Genomic DNA, 27,340 nt, shown 5'->3' with positions numbered 1-27,340 from the left:
CAGAGAAGGATGAGCCACCCATGTTTTTTCTGGTATCTTAAGATTTTGAGGCAAGATGCCCCTTTAGAGCAGAGGTTCCTTTGTTGAATGTGTTTGGTGATTTTATTCCTGTTGAAGAGTGGTCCCATTCCATGTAGTGCTTTGTGGGTGATACAAAGTAGCTTGAATGTGGATCTTCTGGCAACCGGTAACCAATGCAGGGCTTTCAAGACAGGTGAGATGTGGTCTCCCGGTTTGATATGCAGGAGTAGTCTGGCAGCCGAGTTCTGAATCCGTTGTAGTCTTTTCATGGTCGTTAAATGTGATCCGTGGTAGAGGCTATTGGAGTAATCGAGTTTGGACAGAACAAGGGAGATCGTAGCTTGGACCTTGTGTGAAAATCCCAAATGAGGGAAAATTTGTTGCAGTGTTGTTATAGTGAGAAAGCTTGATCTTGCTAGTTTGTCCACTTGGGCATTCTTTGATAGCTTGGAGTCCATGGTCATTCCGAGGTTTCTAACTTTCTTCGATACGTGATCCCAGTTCATCAGGCCAGGCGGCAAGCGGGTCATAATGTTTCCAATCGCCACATTTGCGTATTTCCATTTTGAAAGCATTCAATTTGAGATGGCTCCAAGTCATCCACTGATCCACAGCTCTGAGACAACTGAAAATTGGGGATTTTCCAATGTCTTTGGCGTGTTCCAGTTGGAGTATTTGTGTGTCGTCGGCATAGTTATAGCACGTGAGGTGAAATTTAATGATCAGTACCGGTAATGACTTCATGTAGATGTTGCAAAGCACAAATGCTGATTGTCCCCAGGTAGGCAAGCGTAGCCTGCCAGTCCTCCTTTACGCGGACGACGCAGTCCTTGGGCGAGGACAACTAGGGGCCTACAACTTCTTCTTAATTCTTTTGCCCTTTTTATGAAGGTCTTGAACCTTTCGTTTAATCATTCCAATTCGTTCATTTTTGCAGGTAGGACCTCGTAAAGCTAAGTAGTTCACCTTTCGTCAATACCGAAGACCAATGTTTTCTCCTATTTAGGAGTTGTGTAACGATTCATTCCTTGAGTTGGTGCCCTTTGCTGACTTGCAAGAAAGTGGAATTAAGTGAAAGCTTTTGCAGCTGTTCTTAACTTTGCCAGCAGAGTGGAAGGGAAGCCAATAGGGGCTCCTTTGAAGATATATGAAGCCAAATATATCTCAAAGGTTAGTTATGGGAGTGAGATATGCGGTCACATTGCGGTAGGGGCAGTGCAAAGTGCTGAAAATCTTTCCTGCGACGTGCCCTTTCTGTCCCACAAAGCAACCCATTTTATGTCGTGCACGAAGAGTTGGGGATTTCTTTCCTCTCAGATGTACTGGATTTCCGTCCCCTGTCTTTGTGGCTTAATATTTGGTCTTATTAACCCCTCCCATGCTCATGACAAGCTCGACTCGTCATGAGCCACGGTTCCCGTGTGCTCATGACGAGCTGAGCTCGTCACGGCAGTTAGAATGCTCACACACGGGGATTATTCCCCTGCTGTGCTAAGCGTTCTATTGAAACGGGTGTGGCCGTGACAAGCTCAGCTCGTCATGAGCACACAAGAACCGTGGCTTATGACGAGCTGAGCTCGTCATGAGCACCGGGGCACTGTGCGCGCCCCTCCCCTCCCCCCGCACAGCAGGGAAATATGCCCCACAGCCAAGGGGTTAAGACAATACACTTGCAAAGATGTCCTACGGGAATGACTTTCACTTGACCATGTCTCAAGCATCCGATGGCTCCAGTATATTAGAGTTGGTCTCTCCAGGGTAGGTAGAAACTATTTGCTAAACCTGAGTGCATATGTAAGAGGGACCTTTCTCTGGTCAAAGAGTGTTTTTTAAGAATGAGCTGCTGTGAAAGAGAGGGAAATGAGCTGTGTAAGCCTAGTGTGAGTAAGTACATTGTGTTAAAAACTGTACCAACCACCGAACCTTATCTTCTAGGGCTTAAAAGCATCCATGATCGATTTCTATTGACCCTGTTTCGGGCCAACCTCTTCCATTACCTCTTGGCACACCCTCGTGGCTCCCACAGAGGCCTGTGCCTCATGCCCTGTGGCTGCAACGGTGAGTCTCCTCAGGACATGATGTACTTTTTAAGGTTTTGTAGTTTTTATGCAGTCCCTAGAAAGTTATTTATTATTCCCATTCTCAAAAAAGCGGGTTTTAAGAGGGTGAAACCAGCTCTGATCTTTTAATAACTGCTCTAATGACACTGTTTTGCATACGCTTAACTTTTTAAGGGTCGCTATTAGACTCAGGTCAAGCTGCAATTAACGTCTGTACTGTAATTCATGAATTTTTATCTTGTGTTCTGACTAACTTGGACATATTATATTTTTTCAATCTGTAACTTGGAAAATGTTTTATCATTTTATGTATGACTTTTATGGTTTTCTTTTATAAAACGAATAAAGTTTGTTGATAATAATCACTAGGGGATTCATTTACAGGGTAGCATGGTATCCCTCACAATAACTCCAGGAGTCACAGTCCACACAATGTACATGCGTTGTTCCCCCTACTTCCAATCTTACATGTACCCCTAATCACCTGTTCAAACCTCTCCCTGCTGATGCCAATGTGGTCCTCCGTCATCCCACAGACCATATTTTTGGCCGCTTTGAAACTGCCCATACAATAAAAATGCTGCAGTTGTAAATACACATCAACTACCATTTGTTGCGTTTGAAACATTTTATTGAATAATAAAACCTAATAAACATAAGCTGATTATTAAAGCAAAACAAAATATCAGTTGCTATACACATAAGAGACAAAAGTTGTACATAAAAATCAACATACTGTAACACAGCAAAGTTATGTAGAGCACAATTCCTAATTTCGGGCAATCTTTAAAGTTCAACAATAGAAACGTTCATAAAGAACAGGAAAGGAAAGAAGGTGAGATACAGTGATTTTATTAATGTAATGTAATGCTTCCTACATATAGAAAAACAAATACTAATTATTTTCCTTAAGCAATAAAGTCTGCACATGAAAATACTAAGAGAAATATATTGGACAATGAACATTTCATGTGTAATTAGAATTCAATTTGAATATTTTAACCTCCTCAGCATTATTTGACTCATGATTACAACCTGAATGCTTTCTGGAAAGGAATTACCTCATGGGGTTCAAAATCACATCTTTTCCAACAATAGGATTAAAATGATAAACTTGAATTTCAATTCAATTTATTGATTTAAGCCTTTTTGGAGATCAACAATTTTAAATATATACAAAATCCACACACTTTTGTAAAACACTTCCCATTCCAGCAAGCATCACAGGACCACTTGTTGTTATCTTCCCAATTAGTGATAATGTTTCAGATGGCAACAACAATAAATATGTTTAGTATTTTACCTGCGAAAGGAAAAACATGCCATTTTTGAATCAAGGTGCACAATAAAATGTAGGAACAGAAGGGCATCTTTTGGTGTAGCATTCATTAAGGTTCGACCAGTCTTGAAACTAGAATTCCTGAACTTTTGGACATTTAAATGTCATATTTTAAAAGAGTTCAAACAGACCCAGCACGAGCTCCACGAAAAATAGAAGATGAGTCAAAATGTGCTGATTAGTAATCTATTGATGTAAAATACAGTGGGCAGGCAATGCTTGTGGATCTGATCTATTCAGATTTTAACTCCATAGTTTGTTCAATAAATTGACTGAGCATAATACTTGAAGGTCCATCTCTCAGATCAGTTCTAGTACGTTTTAGTTGCGATAACATAGAGATCATTGATTAATAGATTTTAAAAGCCATGGGTGGAATTGATCCTTGGTCTAAATCTAGAATATTGTCTGCAATAGAAACCAGTACAAACAGATCAAATCTAAAAGCATTGAATATGTTTATTATAATGGTTGAGAGAAAACCCAGAAGACACACATTGTTCCTGAAACTCAGAAAATGTATCGAAAGATTATGAATACATCCTATTTTATGTCCAGAGACCGCTTTAGCTGCCTTCCTGTTTAAGTGACAACATTTGCAAATATATTTAACAAAACATTAAAGCTGGATTTCAGAAATGCTGTCTTTAAGTATTGTGTAAGAGTTATGTGTGATGATTTTTATTTGATCTGAAGCAACACTAACACAAAATAGGTTCGTGCACAGGTTATCATTCAACTAACATTATTAGCAAACTTAATATGGAGGGAATTGAGAAAAATGGCCTCATGTACCAAGGGTCTTATTGTTAAAAAATTAACTGGTTCGGTAATTCACAGAGTTTGCAAATGCTAAACCCCTTTTTGAAATCTACTAAGCCCACTTCACAATTCAGAATTAGGAAGGGGAATGTTAATGTCATGCCTGCTTGCAGCACTCTGCCGGGCATTCCGCGTTTGGATGCGTGGTTGGCAATAATGAACAGACTGTGGTTGGCAAGGGAAAAGATCCTGAGGATGCGCGCGCATCCGCGCATGCTCCTTCATGACAGTAAACATACTTAGGCCCGCCTAGCACTCCCGGAAGTGCTTCGCGTTTAGCCAGCTTCCGTGTTCCGTTCCGGGTCACTGGGGTCTCGTCCGAGGAGTTAGTGGTGGCGTTTGTGTCTCGGCGTTTTCATCGGTGCCGTGAGTACAGGCGCGTGTGAAGCTATCGATATACTGTTTCCTTGTCCGTGTGACATTGCTGTGTTGTTCTTTGTTTTCCTTTTGCTTTGGTGCTTTGGTTCCGGTACAGTGGTTGTCTGTGGGATTGCCCTGTCATCCCGGGGCTTAGTTCTTTTCTGGTGAGCTGAGTGTAAGGAACTCGGCGCCTTGTAGCACATTAGTGTGGCTTCTGTTTCTTTTTGTATATTTGACAGGGCAATGTGCTGTCCTGATATTTGAGTTCGAGTAAAGCCTTCCTTGCGATATTAGGGGAGAGCATGATACTTGGAGTTTATACATTTTGGGCATCTTTTGATGGATATAAGGTGTGTTCTATACTCATACTGATTCATATCTACAATAGGGAAGAATCTAAGTACTGATCATTTATTCCTATGTTACAGAGTGGTTCATATACCACGTTTCCAGTGCATCTTTACGTACGAATATAGGGGGAACAGCTAGATACCCAGCACACTCTAGGTACATATTTGCTTTACATCTTGCCCCTTTTACATATTCCCTTAGACCTAGAGAGGGACCTTATTAATGTGTTGTTTTGTATTCCAGTCACCGTTCTGCTGTACAAGAACCTGACAAGAGTGAAGAGTTCTGGAGACTGTGTCTTCCCTACCTTTCCTTGTTTTCTTTCCCCCTTTTCCCCCTGGTTATCACTTGTATGCCAGCGTTATTCCTGGCATCGAGGGGTGATAGGGGTGAAGTGGGGTACTATACGACGGGCTCCTTGGTGTTCCTGAGACAACAGAGCATCGGCACAACAGTTAATAGGGTCCCTTCAGGATACTTTAGTACATCCTTAAGGTTTGTATTAAGCTTTGAAACCAAATGTGGGCTGAAATCATTACCTGGAGGTAGTAACCCAAGGGGACATTTGTAAATCTGAAAGTAAAATGGGGTGCCTATGGAGGGCGTGGGAGGTAACAGATACAAACGGCACCTCTTATTGTTAGGACTCACCTTAGCAAAACGAGACATTGCACAGGCGTGGAAAGCGACAAGGGCCCCATCAGTAGCAGTCTTGAAAAATGGTCTAGATTTTTGCATGGGCCTGGAGCAGCCTATTTTTGTGGTGAGGGGGTGCCCACACAAGCAGTATAAAATCTGGAACAGGTGGGCAGAATATCGGGGACTGTGGCTGGACTCTCCTGATGAGCAGTTACTGCCGGGTTAGGGGGAGACTGCAGGCGAATACAAAGGAATGTGCCGAAGGAGTGGTGGGGTGGACTGTGAGTGCCTTACGGTATATGGTTATTCTGTATAACTGTGATTATGGAACTGTGGACTTGAGTGACCTGGGGGGGGTTTGGGGGAGGGGGGAGTTGGGAGTATGGGAGGGGGGTTTTCTATACGCTATTGTTTTGGGGGCAGAAATTCCTGGGGGGCTGAAAGACTTTGAACCGAACAGTCAAGGGCAAATGTGACTTTGTTGTAATGATTGTGCAGTTGCCTCTGGGTTACAGGGTGCTGCTTGATATGTGCTACTTGACTAATAAAATCTGTTTTCCCCCCAAAAAATGGGGTGCATTAAAAAATGCCTATATTTAAAAGCAATCGCAGACACAGTAGTTTGCTGACTTCACAAGCAACCGATTTTACCAAATGGATTATTAGTACATGAACCTCAGTATTTCCTATATTGCTGAAATTTAGTCTCTAATATTTTTGTCATGTGGCATAAATATTTGTTCCTGTTATTTTATTTCCCATTTCAATATTGTCATGCAATGTACCTATTATTTTTGTCCAACATATTGAAATATTTTTATCACAATTTTTGGGGCATTCTAAAAAGTTTTTTCACTCTATAACTTGAAACTTCCTGAGGAAAATACTGACACGCAGTTACTGGTTTCTCCTAGATCATTTACCTTTCTTACTAAAACAAGCACAATATTTATTTGAGAGCTTATTCTTTAGAAATAATACTTGCAAAAGTTTATGTTCAATAATTTCAGATAATTTACTGATGAAGATATCAAATAAAGATCCCCTAATTTCTTAAACCTTGTGGTATCAAAAATCTGCTAGAATTAACAGACTTCTCTTCTAGATAAATCCAGGTATGAGAAGGTATTAAATGAGAGTATCGACTTTCTGTTATTTTAACACATTTTCTCAGTGCACAGAGTATTTTTCCTACATTGATCACAACATTTCAAGCAATGGTCTGTGCTTGAACGTACAATGAAGGGTAAAAATGTATTTCTACCACAATCAAGAAACCCTTGGGTCTATGAGGATTTCTGTTGCAAATGAAGACCTAGCTAAGATGAAATATCCCTTTAAAAGGACGATTTCCCTCACCCACCATAGTTTGCATGCTTCCTCATCGGGAATCTCCTTGCACCGTGATACAACCCCCTCACTGAGAGGGAGGAGTGCAGGCATGTTTTGTTATAGAGAAAAGTATACTAAATACCACAATAATGAGCTCAGGGTAGTGGGGGCAGCAGAGTGAAAGTTAAAACTTGCTAAAGGGTATGTGGTTTCCATTATTTGTACACCCCTGGACCAGGATTGAAATTGGGGCAATGTGGGAGAAGGAAAATGCTACTTACCAGTATGCATCTGTTCTTGGCATGTAGTGCTGCAGATTACTACACTTTGCATTAGATCATCACCTGGTGTTGGGCTCGGATGATTGCATGTTGTCGTCGTTTTGGAAGAAGGCCTTTGTAGTCAGGAGATAGGTGACTCCTCCCTTGGACGATAGTGCGCATGGGCATCGGCTCCATCCTTAGATTGTTTTTCGCCATGAGAAATTATGGAGTTAGCAGAAGTAAAGAAAAGGATGTCCATGCATGTGCATCTAAATAAGATAAAACTGGAACAGATGCAGGTCCCGGGGAGGCGGGAGGGCGTGCAGTAATCTGAGGCGCTACATGCCAAGAACAGATGCATACTGGTAAGTAGCATTTTCCGTTTGAGGCATATGAGCTGCAGATACTACACTTTGCATCGATTGTGCAGCAGTGTCTCCCCTAGCGGTGGTCACCTGTATCTGTTGCAGTGGTTAAAAAGAGAGTTTTCAGGACAGATTGGCCTACTGCAGCTTGCTGCTTGGCATGCACATCAACACAGTAGTGTTTAGTGAAGGTGTGTGTTGTAGACCATGTTGCTGCCTTGCATATGTCTTCTAGGGGTATGTTCCCTAAGAAAGCCATAGAGGCTCCTAGTTTGCGTGTGGAGTGCGCTCTAGGAGAAACTGTTAATGTACGTTTTGCTTTTTGATAGCATATTTGTATACATTTTACAATCCACCTTGCAATTTCTTGGAGATGGGGTTGCCTTTATGCGGTGGAGAGAAAGATACAAACAATTGTTTTGTTTTTCAAAAAGATTTAGTCCTATCTATATAGTAGAGAAGAGCTATTTTAACATCTTGTGTGTGTAGAGCTCTTTCTGCTACAGAGTCAGGGTTTTGGAAAAACACAGATAACTACAGATTGGTTTAAATGAAAAGGAGTAATGACTTTTGGAAGGAATTTAGGATTACTTCTTAGAACCACTTTGTTACGATGTAGTTGTAAAAATGGTTCTTGTATTGTGAAAGCTTGTATCTCATTTACTCTTCTAAGAGAGGTAATTGCAATAAGGAAAGCTGTTTTCCATGTGAGGAATTGCAGTTCACATTTGTTCACAAGGTGGCCCCATGATTTGGTCCCATGAGCCTTGTAAGAACAACGTTTAGGTTCCACACTGGAGAAGGTGGTAACCTGGGGGGAATGATTCTCTTTAATCCTTCCATACATGCTTTAATAGCAGGTACTCTAAAAAGAGACAGATGTTGTCTGTTTTGTAAATATGCTGCAATTGCTGCAAGGTGCAGGCGTATAGATGAATGTGCCAGGTTACATCTTTGTAAATGTAGAAGGTAACAAATAATATTTTGGATAGAAGAATCCAAAGGATCAATGTGGTTATTGTTGCAATAAATGGCAAATCTTTTCCATTTAGCAGCATAGCAAGTTCTAGTAGTAGGTCTCCTGGCCTCTTTAATGATGTTCATACAGTCTGGTGGTAGGTTAAGATAACCAAACTCTAAGACTTCAGGAGCCAGATGGGCACTTTTTTCCTAATTTAGGATTTTAGTGTGTTCTATCACAACTTTGTATGAGTCACTTGCAAGTCTACTCTAGTTGCGTCACACACATGGGTGCACAGTAGAACCACAGTTTTCTTTTTCTTGACCTACAGACATATTTTGTTGTGTATTGGTAGGTTAAGATAACCAAACTCTAAGACTTCAAGAGCCAGATCGCCAGATTCAGTTGATTTTAGTATGGATGTCTGACGTCTCCTTTTTTTTTTTTTTTTGCAGAGTTTTATATAGCGCGAACTAGAACCGAACCGAATCAGTTATCAGAGCGCTTTACATAGCACCAGTTACGTTACATGAGGACACACTTTCATTTTTTTTTAGGCACGGGGAGATTAAGTGATTTGCCCAGAATCACAGGGGGTTTTTGGCGTCGTTACCGAGACTCGAACCAAGTTCCCCAGGTCCGAGGTCGAGCGCCTTAGCCGTTAGGCCAACCCCTCTCCCCATCTCTGCGTTCACAGAGATGGTGTGTGACATAGCTTTTGGTGTGGAACTAGAGACAGTTCTAACAGTGTGGTGAACCATGGTTGGCATGCCCATGTGGGAGCTACCAGGATTAATTTGAGAGACTGTTGTCTGAGCTTGCGTACTACTAGTGGTATTAGTGGTAGTGGTGGAAAAGCATACGCAAATCTGCCTGACCAGTTCATCCATATCGTATTGCCCTTGGACAGCGGGTGTGGAAACCTGACGGCGAACGTTGGGCATTTTGCGTTTTCTTATGTGGCGAACAGATTTATGTCTGGATGGCCCCACTTGTGAAAAAATGGTTGAAGATCTTGCTGATGTAGTTCCCATTCGTGAATCTGTTGTGTCTGTAGACTTAACAGATCTGCTATCTAATTGTGAACTCTTGGAAGGTGCTCTGCTAACAGATATATGTTTTGCGGAATGGCCCATCTCCAAATGTTATGTGCGAGCTGGGACAGTTGTAGAGTGTGTGTTCCCCCCCTGTTTTTGTATATAATACATAGCTGTCATGTTGTCCGTCCGGATTAAGACAGCTTTGTTTTGTACTTGTAGTTGGAATGTTTTGAGTGCTAAGAATATTGCTAGCAGCTCTAGATGGTTGATATGGAACAATCTTTGTTGAATGGTCCAATGCCATTGAGTTGTATGATGTAGGAGATGGGCTCCCCATCCTGTGAGAGATGCGTCTGCTGTGAGTACTACTTGAGGAACAGGTTCGAGGAACGGCCGCCCATTTGTCAAGTTTTTGGTGTTCCACCACTGCAGAGAGCGATGTGTGCGGCTGCCTATCAACACCAGGTCTGTTAGTTGCCCTTGAGCCTGGTTCCACTGTCGTGCTAGACATTCCTGTAACGGATGCATCTGCAGCCTTGCATATGGTACTATGAAGATGCAAGATGCCTTCATTCCTATCCGTCTCATGAACACTCTGGCTTGCAGAGATTGTTGATGTTGGAAGACTGTGACTAAGGACTGAATGCTCTGTATCGTTGCTGGACTGGGATACGCTAGAGCTGTAGACGTGTTTATTGTAGCCCCTAGATACTGATGTAAGGGGTTTGCAGGTGTGACTTGGTGTAGTTGATTGTGAACTCTAAGTCGTACAATGTTTGAATTGTTTGATGTGTATGTTGAACACACTGATTGAATGACTTGGCTTTCATGAGCCAATCGTCTAGATAAGGGAAGACATGTATTTGTTGTCTCCTTAAATGTGCTGCTACTACTGCTAGGCATTTTGTAAATGCTCTTGGTGCTGTTGTAACTCCGAATGGAAGGACTTTGAACTGATAATGTTGTCCTTCCAGTACAAACCTTAGATACTTCCTGTGAGCAGGATGCATAGGAATGTGAAAGTAGGCATCGTTTAGATCTAGTGTTGTAAGGAAATCGCCTTGTTGCAGCAGTGGGAGCACTTGTTGTAAAGTGATCATATGAAAATGATCTGATTTTATGTAATGATTGAGGGGCCTGATGTCTAGAATTGGTCTTAGTGTCCCATCTTTCTTGGGTATTAGAAAATACTGCGAGTAAACCCCTGTTCCTTGGTGTTGTAAAGGAACTGTTTCTATTGCGTCCTTTTGAAGAAGTGACAGGACTTCTTGTTTGAGCAGAGTAAGGTGTTCTGCCGACATTGGACGCTGTCTGGGTGGTATGTGTGGAGGGGTTGCAGTAAGTTCCAGGCAGTAGCCAGACTGGATAATTTGTCTTACCCACTTGTCTGTTATGATGGAATTCCAGACAGGTAGGAACTGTGTTAATCTGTCCCCCACAGGAGTGGAATGCTGTTGGGGGAGCAGAGGAAAGTCACTGTTTTGTGTTTGAGGAGGTTCGATTATTGTTGTTACCCCGACCTCTTCCTTTGTTGTTGTTTCCTCCATATCCTCCTCTAAAATATCCTTTGTTAGAGGATGTTTGTGTGTTTGATTTGAAGGATGTTGTATTGTCTGCTCCAGACTGTTTGGGGCCTCCTCTGTAGAAGGAGCGACAAAAGGAACTTTTAGCTTGTGTGGACTGTAAAGCTCCCATAGATTTGGCAGTATATGTATCCTTCTTGATCTTTTCAAGTGCTGCGTCTCTACCTCTGGTCCGAACAATTGTTTTTGATTAAATGGTTGATTTAAAATGGCAGTTTGCACTTCCTGTTTAAATCCTGAAATGCGTAGCCACGCATGTCTTCTAAGTATGACACTAGTGTTGACAGCTCTGTATGCAGTGTCTGCCACATTAAGTGCACACTTGATTGAGGCATTGGAAATTAGCTTGCCTTCTTGTATAAGGTCGTTTGCCTGCGCCTTATATTGGTCAGGTAGATGTTCCAGTAGTTTCTCTAACTGATCATAATGAGTCCTATCATATCTTGAGAGGAGGGCTTGTGTGTTAGCTATACGCCATATGTTAGAAGCTTGTGCAGCTATTCTTTTGCCTGAAGCATCTAGTACTTTAGATTCTTTGTCAGGTGGTGGTGTCTCACCTGACGTTTGTGAATCTAATGGTAGTTGTCCTTTAATGTAGGCTGGATCTGCAGGTGCAGGCCTATATTTTTTCTCAATTCTAGGGTTTAGGATGCTAGTACGTACAGGGTCTTTAAATATCTCTGGAGCGTGTTTGATGACCCCTTTAATCATAGGAAGAATTTGAACAGACCTTTGCGATTGTTCAAATGTGTCTAAACGAAAATCTTCCTCTGCCTCATCAGAGTGCATAGTGACTCCATGGTAAATGGCAGCTCTGTTCAGCAGGTGTCCAAAACTAATATTATCTTCTGGGGGAGAAGGTTTTGATGGGTATGACTGTGGATCAGGAATATCTGGTGCATCCTGTGGGTTCGGGTACTCCCAGTCTGTATCATCTGTAGGGTATGGGAAAGGCTTATCTGGGTCTATCCCTCTTCCTAAACTATACTCATCATCATTTTGAGGTAAGTTTGAAGACAGAAGAGGAGAATGTGGAGGGGAAATCTGTGGTGAATTGTTAAGAGGAACAAGGGATGAAGGAGAAGGAAGTATAGGAGAAGAAGGGTGCATAGGAGATGTGGCAGAGTCCTTCTTCTTGGCAGGTACTACAGTGGGTGTTGTATCTGCCTTCCTCTTCTTGTGTGGTATGGTGGATACAGCACCTGTCTTTGGGTCAATGTAGATCTTCTTTTGCAGAGGATCAGGTTGGAAAAGTTCTTCTCCTTGTGTAACCTTTGTCGGCGCCGATTTGTTTGGATCCGAACGAGTTTGCTGCTTGTCTTTAGCCTTAGGAGGCGTTACAGTGTCCTTTGGCGTAGTTTTCGGCACCAAAGGTGTTGTTTTTGGTGTGGTAGGCTGTTTCGAGCGCTTGGGTGCTTCGGAATCAAGCCTTGTTGGTTTTGATACCGAAGGTGATGGCTTCAGAGTGGAAGCTGGTCACGTCGGCTTCGAGGCGTAGGACGTTGGCTTCGCACCTTTGTCTTTAGAAGTCCTCGGAGCCTCGACTTCTTTTGGTTTCGATGCCGATGGATCTGGTGGGATCGACACGTGCGGCTTGCTCGGTAAGGAGCTGCCGGAAGGCTTACTTATTTTGTTCGGAGCCGGGCTCGATGGCGGGGCTTTCGAAGTGATTTTTCCGTCTCGACTGGGCCCAGGAGGCGGAGTGTTGACCTTTGCCTTCAGTTTGGGTGCTGTGTTTGATGCAGGGGCAGTTGAACTCACGCACTGACCCAATGGTATGGAGTCATCTGAGTCATCTGCCTCTGATATGACGATTTGGAGATGATCGGAATCCTCTTCGGGAAAGAGCGGAACCTCCTCGTCGAAGATATCCACCGGTTCTGGAGCTGATCTCTGCATGTCGTGTCGACGGGCCCTCCGATCTCGCATGGTTTTCTTGGATCGAAAGGACGCGCAGGCTGTACAGCTGGATTCGTCGTGTTCTGGCGATAAGCACAGGTTACAGACCTCGTGGTGGTCACTGCATGGAAACTGTGCTCCACAAAAGTGGCATTTCTTGAATGGCGTCCTTTCCATAAGGTGTAGGCCTCACGGCGTGGATAGGCCGAACGGCCTGCGTCCATGACCGGAATCGAGCTGATGGAGTCGAAAACAATGTTAGTCGATATCGAAGGTAGTTAGGTGAAGTTTTAATACGTTTTTGGCGCTTCGAAGTACTTGAAAAGTAGATGTCGAATCGGAGCGGTAAAAGTTCATCCGAACCCAGTGGCGGAAAAAAACAATCTAAGGATGGAGTCGATACCCTTGCGCACTATCGTCCAAGGGAGGAGTCACCTATCTCGTGACTACAAAACACTTCTCCCAAGGCAACAACAACATATAATCATCCGAGGCCAACACCAGCTGGCGATCTAATGCACAGTGTAGTATCTGCAGCTCATATGCCTCGAACACTATGTTTTGGAATGTGAAATATGCCAAAAGATGAAAGTCTCTACTGTGAAACGTCCTGCGCAGACGCCCCTGTTGATTTCAGATAAACCATTAGCTTGCGTTTACCTGGACCACTGCGGTCCCATACAGAGTGATGGCAACTATAAATATATCATGATCGCAGTGGATTTGTGTTCAAGATTCATTTGGATGTGGCCTCAGCGCTCGGCTGACGCTCGAACTGTTATTAAATATTTGCGAGTCTTTATCGGCACGCTACATTCTGACCAGGGTCCTGCGTTTAGCTTTCGAGCTTACCAGGAGGCCATGGCCAATCTGGGCGTTGCATTGCGGTACTCTAGTCCATTCCATCCGGAGGGAAATTCGGTAGTGGAGAGAAAAAAACGAGACATAAAGCAATCTAAAACAGCTAGGGTATTAGGTTCGGATGACGGGTGGGTCAAACATCTAATAAGTGTCCAACGTAGTCTTAACAATCTGCCAAGAAGTTCTCTAGGGGGTATCACTCCATAGGAAGTCCTTTTTGGGACCAGAATGTTAGTAGCGGACCTCGATTGGTAGACCACAAACTCTTTGATATCAAAGATCGTTTGGCTGTCTTACAGGACTTAATGAAATAAGAACGAAACAAAGTAATGTGTTCCTGAAGCCAACCACCACTGAAGAGAAACCAACCGTCCCAGCAAGGCCTGTATGGATTCTAAAGCTTGGTGATCTGGTCAGAGAAAAGATCGCAGACAAGAAGGAATTTGGGCCTTCTTACTGACAACCAGTACCTGTCCTAGCAATCCACGGATCAAGAACAGAATTACTGCCGCCCCTTGCTGGAAAAAAGGAGAACAGGTTTGTGTCTATCAACCTGGTCAAACCACCTCATGTGGCCGATCATAAGCAGTAGGCCAAGTGGACTCCGTCAATGTAGCAGATGCCCAGCTCTGGTTACTATCCAAGAGGTTCAAACTGAGAGACTCATCACCTTTGAAGAATCTGCAGTGCGAAATGAAGGACTAAGCAACAAAGCTATGGAACTTGTACCTCTTGAAACCCAAATAACAGTTTGTCAAGAAACACCTGTCTACAATGAAGTAGCATCTGACTACACAAATGTTACAAGTAATCCTGAGGTTTCAGCAATTTCAACGAAGCCAGATGCAATCCCAACAATTGACAAGTCAAGTCAAGTCAAAACTCACTTTATTCGAATAATAAAATTCATAAAAGCATACTATACAATAATAAAAGATGTTACATCATTTCATAATAAAAACAAGTTAAAAGTGTAATTCCACATTAAAAACAGCTCAGTTCATCACTACATTGTTACTTGATGCATCAGGTACTATGGCACCGATTTGACCGCCAGTCTAAGTTTCCTACTGCAAACAGCTACCACAAAGAAATTTGCAACCCCAAACATAACCAAAGGAAGTTCCATTAATTGCAGGTAAAGTAAAGCTGGCTTAGTCTGTAAAAATCCCTTATCCTTTAAAAGAGGAAGAATTAACTTTTTCCTACCACTGCTGTAAAAAGCACAAAAGAGTGTAAAGTGCATTGTGTCTTGGATTGATAGCCCATCACATTCACAGGGGGCAGCGTCCTCGGGCCTACACCACCCTTTCGAGTCAGTTAACAACAGATGGATTTGATTAAATCGGAATTTCGTCAACAACCAGCGATGGAAAGGTATAGTTACAATGGTAAGGTATGGTTGAATGGATAAGGACGAGATTAACAAGTAATGTGCCCTTACCGTGGGTTTACTCAATTGCAGCGCTTCCCGTTCCTGCTCTCTGCTTTTAGAGAAATTGACTTTCACCCATTTTAGATCAGCTTTCAATAGACCCTCTGGGTTTGTAAAGATCTCCGGACGCCCCAATTCCCTGGAAGTAGTTTTAATAAAGGATAACCACTGGATTTCCTTTACTTTCTCCAATTTCAAGCAATCTCTTAGGATCTTGTGGTTCAGGGTGAGATTAGGATTCAACCATGTTTTTATCCATAGTAGAATAGGGGCCATACTTGACAGAATTGCCTCAGGCTATTTCATTAACTTTGATACATTTTCCGAGGATCCAAGCGAACCTAAAACTGTGCCAGTAAAAAGAACTTTGAAAGAACAAGCAACAGACCTTTTTCATCACCTGGAAAAGACACTTTTGGTTTCACCATGGATTGAACTTTGGATTGTGTTGGGTGTGCTTTTTCTTCTACTTTGGTTGACTCTGGTAATAACTTTGGGAATGCTGATAAATGGAAGATATGTCAAAATGGACACAGCAAGTAAGAACATCAACTTAATTCTCAAGCCACACAAATCATCCCATCGTGAACAAAGAGACTTGTCATCAGTGAACATCACAGCCATTCCTATACCAGGGAGTATATCTTGGGACAGAACTAATTATGAAATTTTTGGCCCGTCAGAACTGGTGAAGATTCCACACCAGTTCAAGATTTCCTAGAATGACTTTGTTTCATCTAGTACCTTTTCTGATGATTGGGACTTCGAGACTGTTAATAATATGATGTCAGACTTTACAAATGATGAATACTTAGAAGGTTCATCAGATTATGAACAAATGTATTGTTATAATCACTATGGTCATCATTTCTTGCACAAATCTGCAAATCCTAGAAATGTATTAATGTATAACCAATGGGAACATTGTTCTACGCCACCAAATGGTAGCTCAAAAACATTTTTTAGAAAATGTCCGTACTTTTCAGGGTTCAATGTATCCAATCCGGAATCATTTTACTTTAAAAATGTAAACAAAAACAGGAATGAAAAGTATGTTAACTAATACCAAGCAAATTTATTCTACAGCCTTTTATGCTCAACTGTCTTCACTAGGTTTTGAATCTTGGAAAGACAACATTGAGACAAAAAACTGTCTGGGGCACAAAATATTGGCAAGTGCAGGGGATAGAAGCTTTATTTAGAGCCTGCATCATCCCTGAGCAAATTATGTTTTTGAATGAAACTGTCTAAGAGACGTCTTGTCTTGGGTTAGCCAAGATAAAAGACTTGAACAAACCGACTATACCTACACCTACACCTGTTAGAGATAACACTTCAGAGGGGGGAGTCGACGTACATACTATTTTGCATCACAACAGAACAGATCCAGATTGGAATAAATGGTTGATCTGGCCCACAGACACAAATAACTGTCAAGATAGATTCCTGAATAAAACAAAGGGGTTCACATTCATTAGGCCAGAACAAAGATATGTTCAAAGACAGCATCCAGGAATAGTAACAACATACAGTGTAGGTAAACTTTGCCTTGATTGGTTACATAGATCTACACTTAAGGATATAAAGCAACACTTATCTTTACTTAAAGATGGCGCTGATCTTAGGGAATTGTTGCTAGGAACAAGAACACCGAGTCATAAACGTTTTATATATGCCGGTATCTTTGCTGCTTATAATGAAGCATGGAAAATTACACAAGCAGAGACTGCAGAATGAATACAAGAAATTGATCGTATTAATTTAGAGAAATCTCTCTCTGTGGTTGACAATGGGTTAACGACTCTGTGGTCCAGGATATATTCTTTAGATAGCATAGTGTCTTCTGCCATAGACATCATGGAACAGGACTTGGTCATGTTGCAACATGGTCAGTCACAATTACGTTCTATCATGCTATTAGGCTGGACGTTGCAAAACCTTCATTCAGGCTATGTGCCTTGACGTTTAATCAATACTATGTCACTGTTTTCAGAATTCAATCTCACTGATAAACAGATCAAATTGGCACAAAGGGGAGCAGACAATACGGTGCTGAGCATTGAAAAACTGGAAAGATTGCCATTTACTGTCGCTGAAAAGACAGTTATGGAATGGATTATACATGGAGCAATCACTCTGCCTGTTACAATTTTCTATTTTCAATATTGCCTACAACATATACCAGTAGGCACATATAAAAAGTTGGGTAAAGAATACATCAAGACATCCTGGGAATTGCCATACACATACAGATGTTGGAGTGGGGGTCGTGAAGTGTTTCTTAGCGGGGAAAATTGTAAAAACGCACTAAGCGGTTCTCTCCTATGTCAGGGTATAAACTTACACGGGGCCTGCGATAGTTCCTCTAAAAACGTATCCTGCCACCTGCAAGGTTCACCAGCCATGGTGATTGATCCAATTGTTTGACAACTCTTGAATGGAAGTTACCTTATGTTGAATGATCGCAGCTGCTGTGGCATGTTGCCAGGAATCAAACGGAACACTGATATACAAAGTACTATCAGTCCCAGGATGCATCACACCGTATTGGTTGAAAACCTTCATCGTAAATTTAGAATTAATCCACAGTCCACTATTTTCGTTTCATATTTTTGATAGGAATACCATATCTAGTAACTGTATCAGCCAGGGTCCCTTGCTGTATGCAAGTATTGTTTCCTAAAACCAAGACAGCCGGGAGTCGCCACTTTGGCCTTCACTGAACATCTCTTCTATACGAATTGCTACTTTAAGCAGAATGAAATCCATTCTTTTGCAAAAAACTGTGCCACTGACCTCGGCCAAAGAAACCTATGATCTGCAAGTCGCAAGGACTTCTGCAGAGTTACATGCCCTCTCAACTACAAATTGCCCTATACATTTCTCAGAAATGTTAAGTCGTATCTTAAACATGTCTGATACGAGTGGTATTGTACATGTATTTAAGACCGTATTTTCTGGACTGTTAAAACCTTTTGAAGCGGACCTAGTAAAATTTCCAAACTTTGTGCACTCAGTGTTTGGCGGATTGCCTCTCATTTTGGGACTCGCTGCAGGAATACTATTTTTGCTCCTATTGCTGCTATATGGCAAGTCATTTCACAAACGACACCTAGTTCTCCATGGAGACAACTCTACTGGCGATGAAGTGTCGTGACCGCATCGTCCAAATTTTAAGACTACCTCGTCTAAGAGAATTAAATACCCCATGGTTTCTGTCATTCAGACCAATTTGGCAAGATTGCATCCTACCTGTTCTACGCTGCCTGCTATGCGGAGAAGAATGCGTGTTAGACACATGTCTCACACTCCCATCAGTCATGCCAACGGATGTTGATACTTTGCTTGAACCAGTAACGGCCCATGCACTGTGTTGTCCCCAGCGGCTACCGATTCTGATGACGGCATTCATTGAGATCTCACAGACGCAAAATGCTACTGCTGTAATTCATGAATTTTTATCTTGTGTTCTGATTAACTTGGACATATTATATTTGTCAATATGTAACTTGGAAAATGTTTTTCTTTTATAAAACCGAATAAAGTTTGTTGATAATAATCACTAGGGGATTCATTTACAGGGTAGCATGGTATCCCTCACAATAACTCCAGGAGTCACAGTCCACACTCCCATCAGTCATGCCAACAGATGTTGATACTTTGCTTGAACCAGTAACGGCCCATGCACTGTGTTGTCCCCAGCGGCTACCGATTCTGATGACGCCATTCATTGAGATCTCAAAGACGCAAGTGCTACTGCTGTAATTCATGAATTTTTACCTTGTGTTCTGATTAACTTGGACATATTATATTTGTCAATATGTAACTTGGAAGATGTTTTTCTTTTATAAAACCGAATAAAGTTTGTTGATAATAATCACTAGGGGATTCATTTTCAGGGTAGCATGGTATCCCTCACAATAACTCTAGGAGTCACAGTCCACACTATGTACATGCTTTGTTCCCCCTACTTCCAACCTTATATGTACCCCTAATCACCTGCCCAAACCTCTCGCTGCTGATGCCAATGTGGTCCTCCGTCATCCCACAGACCATATTTTTGGCCCCTTTGAAACTGCCCATACAATAAAAATGCTGCAGTTGTAAATACATATCAACTACCATTTGTTGTGTTTGAAACATTTTATTGAATAATAAAAACGAACATAAGCTGATTATTAAAACAAAAAAAAAACATCAGTTGCCATACACATAAGAGACACAAGTAGTACATAAAAATCAACACACTGTAACACAGCAAAGTTATGTAGAGCACAATTCCTAATTTCGGGAAAACTTTAAAGTTCAACAATAGAAACGTCCATAAAGAACAGGAAAGGAAACAAAGAAGGTAGGATACAGTGATTTCATTAATGTAATGCTTTCTACATATAGAAAAACAAATACGAATTATTTTGCTTAAGCAATAAAGTCCTCACATTAAAATACTAAGAGAAATATATTGAACATTGAACATTTCATATGTAATTAGAATTCAATTTGAATATGTTAACCTCAGCATTAATTGACTCATGATTACAACCTGAATGCTTCCTGGAAAGGAACCGCCTCATGGGGTTCAAAATCACATCTTTTCCAACAATAGGATTCAAATGATAAACTTGAATTTCAATTCAATTTATTGATTTAGGCCATTTTGGAGATCAACAATTTGAAATATATACAAAGTCCATACACTTTTGTAAAATTGTCACCTAAACTTGAATTCCATCCACTTTTTGATTAAACACTTCCCATTCCAGCAAGCATCACAAGACTATTTGTTGTTATCTTCTCAATTTGTGATAATGTTTCAGATGGCAACAACAATAAATATGTTTAGAATTTTACCTCCAAAAGCAAAAACATGCCATTTCTGAATCAAGGTGCACAATAAAATGTAGGAACAGAAGGGCATCGTTTGGTGTAGCATTCATTAAGGTTTGACCAGGCTTGAAACTAGAATTCCTGATTTTTTGGGACATTTAAATGTCATATTTTTGAAAGAGTTCTAACAGAGCCAGCACGAGCTCCGCAAAAAATAGAAGATGACTGAATTGAACTTAGAGAAAATGTGCTGATAAGTAATCTATTGATGTAAAATACAGTGGTCAGGCAATGCTTGTGGATCTAATCTATTCAGATTTTAACTCCATAGTTTGTTCAATAAATTGACTGAGCATAATACTTGAAGGTCCATCTCTCAGATCAGTTCTATTACAGTTTTAGTTGCGATAACACTAATAGAGATCATTGATAAATAGATTTTAAAAGCCATGGGTGGAATTGATTCTTGGTCTAAATCTAGATTGTTGTCTGCAATAGAAACCAGTACAAACAGATCAAATCTCAAAGCATTGAATATGTTTATTATAGTGGTTTAGAGTAAACCCAGAAGACACACATTGTTCCTGAAACAAGTGACAACATTTGCAAATATATCTAACAAAACATTAACGCTGGATGTCAGAAATTCTGTCTTTAAGTATTGTGCAAGAGTTATGTGTGATGGTTTTTATTTGATCTGAAGCAACACTAACACTAAATAGGTACATGCACCGGTTATTATTCAACTAACATTATTAGCAAACTTAATTTGGAGGGAATTGAGAAAAATGGCCTCATGTTTTATTGTTAACAAAATCCACTGGTTCAGTAATTCACAGAGTTTGCAAATGCTAAACCCCTTTTTGAAATGTACTAAGCCCATTTAACAATTCAGAATTTGGAAGGGGAATGTTAATAGTTTCCCTTCTGAATATTGAATACATTGTTAAGGTATGTATTAAGGTATGTATTGAGCTTTGAAACCATATGTGGACTGAAAAACAGTAACAGGAGGTAGTAACCCAAGGGGACATTTGTGAATCTGAAAGTAAAATGGGGTGCATTCAAAATGCCTTTATTTAAAAGCTATCACAGACAAAGTAGTGTGCTGACTCTACAAGCAACCACTTTTTACCAAATGGATTATTAGTACATGAACCTCAGTATTTCCTATATTGCTGAAATTTAGTCTCTAATATTTTTGTAATGTTGTGTAAATATTTATTCCTGTTAGTTCCCATTTCAATATTGTCATGAAATGTACCTATTCTTTTTGTCAAACATATTGAAATATCTTTATCACAATTTTCGGGGCATTCTAAAAAGTGTTTTCACTCTCTAACTTGAAGCTTCCTAAGAAAAATACTGACCTAGGTCCTGGTTTCTCCTAGATCATTTAGCTTTCTCACTAAAACAAGCACAATATTGATTTGAGAGAGGTGGTTATTGTAGTCATACGCACTGGGGTTAGTTTAGAAAAGACCAATTCCTTAATCTTTAGAAATAATACTTGGAAAAGTTTATGTTCAATAATTTCATATAATTTACTGATAAAGATATTAGATAAAGATCCCCTAATTTCTTATACCTTGTGGTATCAAAAATATGATAGAATTAACAGACTTCTCTTCTTGATAAATCCAGGTATGAGAAGTTATTAAATGCGATTATCAACTTTCTGTTATTTTAACACATTTTGTCAGTGCACAGAGTATTTTCCCTACATAGATCACATTTCATGCAATGAATGGTCTGTGCTTGAACGTACAATCAAGGGGTAAAAATGCATTTCTACCACATTCAAGAAACCCTTGGGTCTCTGAGGATTACTGTTGCAAATGAAGACCTAGCTAAGATGAAATATCCCTTTAAAAGGACGATTTCCCTCACCCACCATAGTTGGCATGCTTCCTTATTGGGAATCTCCTTGCACCGTGATACAACCCCCTCACTGAGAAGGAGGAGTTCAGGCATATTTTGTTATATAGAAAGGTATACTAAATACCACAATAATGAGCTCAAGGTAGTGGGGGCAGCAGAGTGAAAGTTAAAACTTGCTAAAGGGTATGTGGGTTCCATTATTTGTACACCCCTGGGCCAGGATTAAAAATAGGACACTGTGGGAGAAATATATATGCACTGTTAGAGTCAATAAGAGGTCAACATGTTTCAGCCATTTAACCCTCCAAAGAGGTGTTTGCGGCATTCTTCAGGACTTAATCAAAAGTTCTGCCGCTCAATGAACTCAATCAATAACAAGCATTGTCATAGCCAATAGGTCTCGCCTTTGGGACCTTATAAGTGTTTAGCCATGCATATTCAGTAAAAATGTGAAATAATTACTATTAAAAAATAAAAGAAGACTATAAACTAACTAAGCTAGATGTGACTTTATAACTGGTTAATCAAACGTTTCTGGAGGTTTAGTATATATAAACAACTCCTTTTTTCTATGGTGTGTCATATAAAATTGATGCTATAAATTTTGGTAAGAGTGCACAACGTCAAACAATTCAATACTGCTTTTATATCAATTTACATTTGAAAGCTTGAAGTGAAAGACAATTCTAAATGGCATTTGGTTATGAGTAGGCGTTAATGACTATTTTCGGATGACAATGTAATTAGCTTTTTTTGTATAAGATGTGTTAAAAGTATGGGAAGGGAAAATGGCTATTTTGGCCAAATGCTGCCCTTTCTATATGCTTGCGAGTTTTAATTTGTAAACAGAATCACAATTTGTTATGTGGTACACTGTAATGTTAGATTAATCTGTTTTACCCTTCTGATAAGCAAGGGATGACGATGAACTGTTTTTTCGTCCCTGGTTTTAAATGGATTCAGGTTGGAACAGATGAGGTGTTGGTTGACTTTACCTCAGAAAATGGTTGTTTCCCGCATGCTGTTTTCATGCGACTTAAATCCCTTCAGTGGAAGAGGCGGCTGCATGCCTGCATATATGGCCAGATCAGTACTTGGTTGTTTCGGTTCTCCAGTGGGGCTAGAATAGAAGCTGTTAAGGGCAGGGGCTTAGCTTCCCATTGGTGCAGCAGGTGCAGTGGCACCAGGTCCCAGATGTCCTAGAGGCCCACTGAACCCTGATAATTGCTGTTTGTCACAGTTCAAACAGAGGCCTGACGGGCCCACAGAACAATGATTATTGCTGTTTTCCACAGCCCAAATAAAGGGCAGAGGTCACATTTCCTTTCTTGCCTTGGGGCCCAGGGCACACTGGCTAGGCCACTGGTTAAGGATGCATTGAGGAAGAGGTGGCGAGACAGGTGGATTATCTAAACAGCTCGACGATGACTTCATGCCTGGGTATTAAAGTATTCATTGCAATTAAAGACTTAAGCAGGAATAGATCTCATAATATAGGAAGGCCTGTGTACAAATGCAGCTCGATTAGCGGCTGCCTTTAACTTCTCACTTATCACTTCTCCTAATTTACAGTTTTATATTAGATGCAGACATAAATCGTGACCTATGAATATGTTTATCTATCTTTAGGTTCAAATGACCCATCTTTTCCATATGCAAGTATCAGACAGGTCGGGAACGCCTAATGGCGTTGAACTTGATAAAGCCACATTAATCACTGGTCTTGAAATACAAATGGCAGCATTAGGCACGCAGAGGTGTAATCTACATAATCTCATTATGTTCAGGGTACGGGGGAGTATTTAGGGCATAAAGCACTTTGACAAAAACATTTCTGCCACCATAGAAATTCAATCTTCCTTGTCCTACCCTAGTATACAAGTAGTACCACATTCTTTGTATACCTGAACTAAATAGGCACACAAAATAGTACCGTATTTAAAGGCCCAGTTCAGAATTACATGGAAGGTGCACTGTCCCAGACTACACAATGGTGCAGTTTTCAGTGGGTGCTATCATTCCACACAGGGGGGAGCACACCAGATTATGCTGGAAAAAACATGTGGTGCCCCAACGTAGGCGCAGTTGTAAACCACCAGTCTGCTTACATAGTAAAGCGTCTAGCCGCTATTAAGTTAGGTGGCACGTTTCCCCTGCAGGTGGTTGGGGTCTGTCACCATCCTGTCAGGTGGGGGGTATACAATCAGTGTACCTCCTGACTGCTTGTTTGCCTTTTCGCCCGTGTCAATAATACAGTGCAGTCCTTGGAGGAGTAGTCAATTTGTATTCATGAAAGACACTTGTGTTTCTCGGATGTGTAATCCCCAGATGATGCCTGAACTGTTCCCCAATGGGCTATTTGTACATCGTATTGAATTGTATGGTCTTATGAGCACTATTAATAATATAAAAGAAAGATTTAGTGAGTGTTTATTGCCCTCTATGTCACTCTACTTCTAAGCACCTAATACAGCTTGTACAGTGCTTACTGTCATCTGCTCACTTACATTATGCTTATTATGCTTAATATAAATAGTGCACAATTTAGGCGTTTGTGTCTGCCTACAACGTGGACCTGATACAAATAGCAGTACCTGCAAGGTGGATGTTACAATTCAACAAGAGTTTAGGATACGCCAGCACAGATGACTTTGCATCAACATTACAGGGCATCAGTCTTGATGGCAAGCCAACTTAAAACTTATCAGTATTGTATACATTATTATCAGAGACTATACTTGCCTCTTGGATACAACTTTATAACAGAATTTTATTAATTTGTGTACAGTTGTGTGTATACAATAAAACAACCTCCCCACCATAATTGATCTGTCTATTCATCTTTTTGGGATCTGGAGTAGCATGCTACTCGCCGAAAAGCACTTCAACACTTCATCAGGGGTAGCAAGCGTTATATAAATACAAAACCTTCCCTCTTCTATCTCCCCACAATCTTTTTTAACCCAACTAACAGACCAACATGTCCAGCTCTCATATACATTTTATATTTCCCTATACTAATTCACCACGAATCATTTTTGGATCCTAGAGTAGTGTGCTACTTGCCAAAAAAGTGCTTCAAAGTTCGTATGGGGTAGTAAGTGTTATGTAATCTAAATACATTACAATTACTGTTTACATCGGGCTGCACTAACACGAGGATAGAAGGAGAGTGGGGATTAGAGTTTATCTGCCCAGAACAAAGCATACTACAGAAAGTGTGTGAACAGTCTATATGTTGTGCACCTGGCAGAGAAAAACACAGCAGAGGTGGGAAGAAGGTAGGTAATCTGATGGTCAGACCTATGTGGAAAGAGGCTATCACTTTGGGCAGAAAAGAGGGCTTACACAGAGGACTACTTTGTTTGGATGGACAGCAAGAAAGGGAGGTCTGGAAGATAAGCCTGAAGCTCACTCATCCTGCAAGCAGAGGTGATGGCAAGCAAAAAATCAGTCTTCAAAGGAGGCGAAGAGGACAATTATAGGCGCTAAAAGGGAGCACACATAAGATAAGTGAGGTCAACTCCCACTAGGGCATTACGAAAGGAGAAGGAGGAAAGAGATGAGTAATGCACTTCAGAAATCTGTTAACAATAGGATCGATGGCCAAGCTCAAGAGCTTGGGGTACCAGACTTGGGACTGATCGCGTTTGATCTTCTTCAGCAATCTTGGCAGAAGTGGTACAGGAGGCCGCAACTCCACTCGCAATGAAAAGGGTCGCCGAGCGACAGCCGCTTTGGAAACTCTAACACGCAGAACTGCTGACATTGAGCGTTCTCTTCGGTGGCGAATAGATCTAACCAAGGCTCTCCCCACTACTGAAACAGACCTAGCACAACCTTCGAGTGAAGATGCCATTTGTGATCCATCATGCACTGGCGGCTGAGTTTGTCCGTCCTGGCGTTCAGTGAACCTGTTAAGTGTTGAACCACCAGAGATCTGCCCTGATGTTCCAGCCATGTCCAAAGGCGAAGAGCCTCTTGACATATGGTCCACGACCCCACCCTGCCCTGTTTGTTGCAGTACCACATGGCAGTGGTGTTGTCCGTGAACACCTGCACCACTCTTTCTTTGACAGAAAGAAGGAATGCCTTCAGTGCAAGATGAATCGCCCGGAGCTCCAGAAGGTTGATGTGGTGCCTGGACTTCGCCGGAGACCAGAGGTCTTTGATCTCCACCATTCCCATATGGCCGCCCCAACCCAGGAGTGACGCATCCATCACTACTGTGAACTCAGATCAGGGGAGGATAGAGCCAAAACTGTGCTGTGTCCAGAACCGCTCCGATGAAAAGGAGCTTATCGGTTGGAATCAGGTGCGACTTCAGCACGATAACTGAGAACCCCAGCAAATGCAGGAAGTCCGTCGTAGTCTGGAGGTGGGAGCCTTCAACAGCCAGTCGTCAAGATAGGGGAAGACTGGAACCCCCTGATCTGCGCAGATGAGCTGCGACCACCGCCATCACTTTCGTGAACACCCGAGGGAGGGGGGGCTGGTAAGGTCAAAGGGGAGCGTGGTAAACTGAAAATGCATGTGGCCTACCGTGAACCGTAGGTAATGCCGGTGGGCAGGCAAGACGGGGATGTGAAAGTAAGTGTCCTTCAAGTCCAACGCTACCATCAAATCTCCAGGTTCGAAGGCAGACAAGATCTGAGCCAAGGTTAACAACTTGAACTTCTCCTTTTGGAGAAAGCGTTTGATGTCCCTGAGGACTAAGCTAGGATGCAGGCCTTTGTCCTTCTTGGGTACCAAGAAGTAGTGGGAGTAGCAACCCGACCTACTTCTGGCACAAGGATGCATTTGACAAAGAGATCCATAACTTCCTGGAAGAGAAGGGCCAAATGATCCTCCGACATGGGATGAAATCACCACAAACTGCATGACCCTTACGCACTCCGCTGCTTGCGGAACTCCGCGTTGACCGCCAGAGTTTTTTAGTCACTTTGCGGAGTGCCTCACTGAGGAACTCCGGATAGGCTTAATCTTATCATGAAAAAATAGATATCAGTCATATGTTAAGAAACAAGGGTGGTAGAAACCTTTTGGGTGGAGTAAAATTTAAGACATTATTATTGTGTTTTTTTGGGCAATTAGTTGATTTTTGCAAGCACTAACACTTCTCTGCGTAAAGTAAAGACCTTGAGAGTTTTGTAACTTTCAGATACTCAAATTGTGGATTCTGTTGCAATTAAAAATATTTCCAGGCCTGAAATTTCTTTGGAGGTTGCATGCGGGCAGCCTAAGTTATCCTGCAAGAGTTTCTTGATGAATTCTATTGCAACTACAATATGTGCTCTCTCA

The 27,340-nt window shown here is 41.4% G+C and overlaps 1 protein-coding gene across 1 annotated transcript in view; it reads right to left on the bottom strand.

Moving 5' to 3' along the window:
* LOC144805533 (uncharacterized) overlaps window positions 1–27,340 on the bottom strand; it is a 297,575-nt gene that overhangs the window by 206,618 nt on the left and 63,617 nt on the right. The window lies entirely within an intron of this gene.

The sequence above is a fragment of the Lissotriton helveticus genome (genome assembly GCF_964261635.1).
Source record: "Lissotriton helveticus chromosome 1_1 unlocalized genomic scaffold, aLisHel1.1 SUPER_1_unloc_14, whole genome shotgun sequence".
NCBI classification, from domain to species: domain Eukaryota; kingdom Metazoa; phylum Chordata; class Amphibia; order Caudata; family Salamandridae; genus Lissotriton; species Lissotriton helveticus.
Note: the sequence above shows the minus strand (reverse complement) of the source record. Positions and strands in the feature narration are given on the sequence as shown.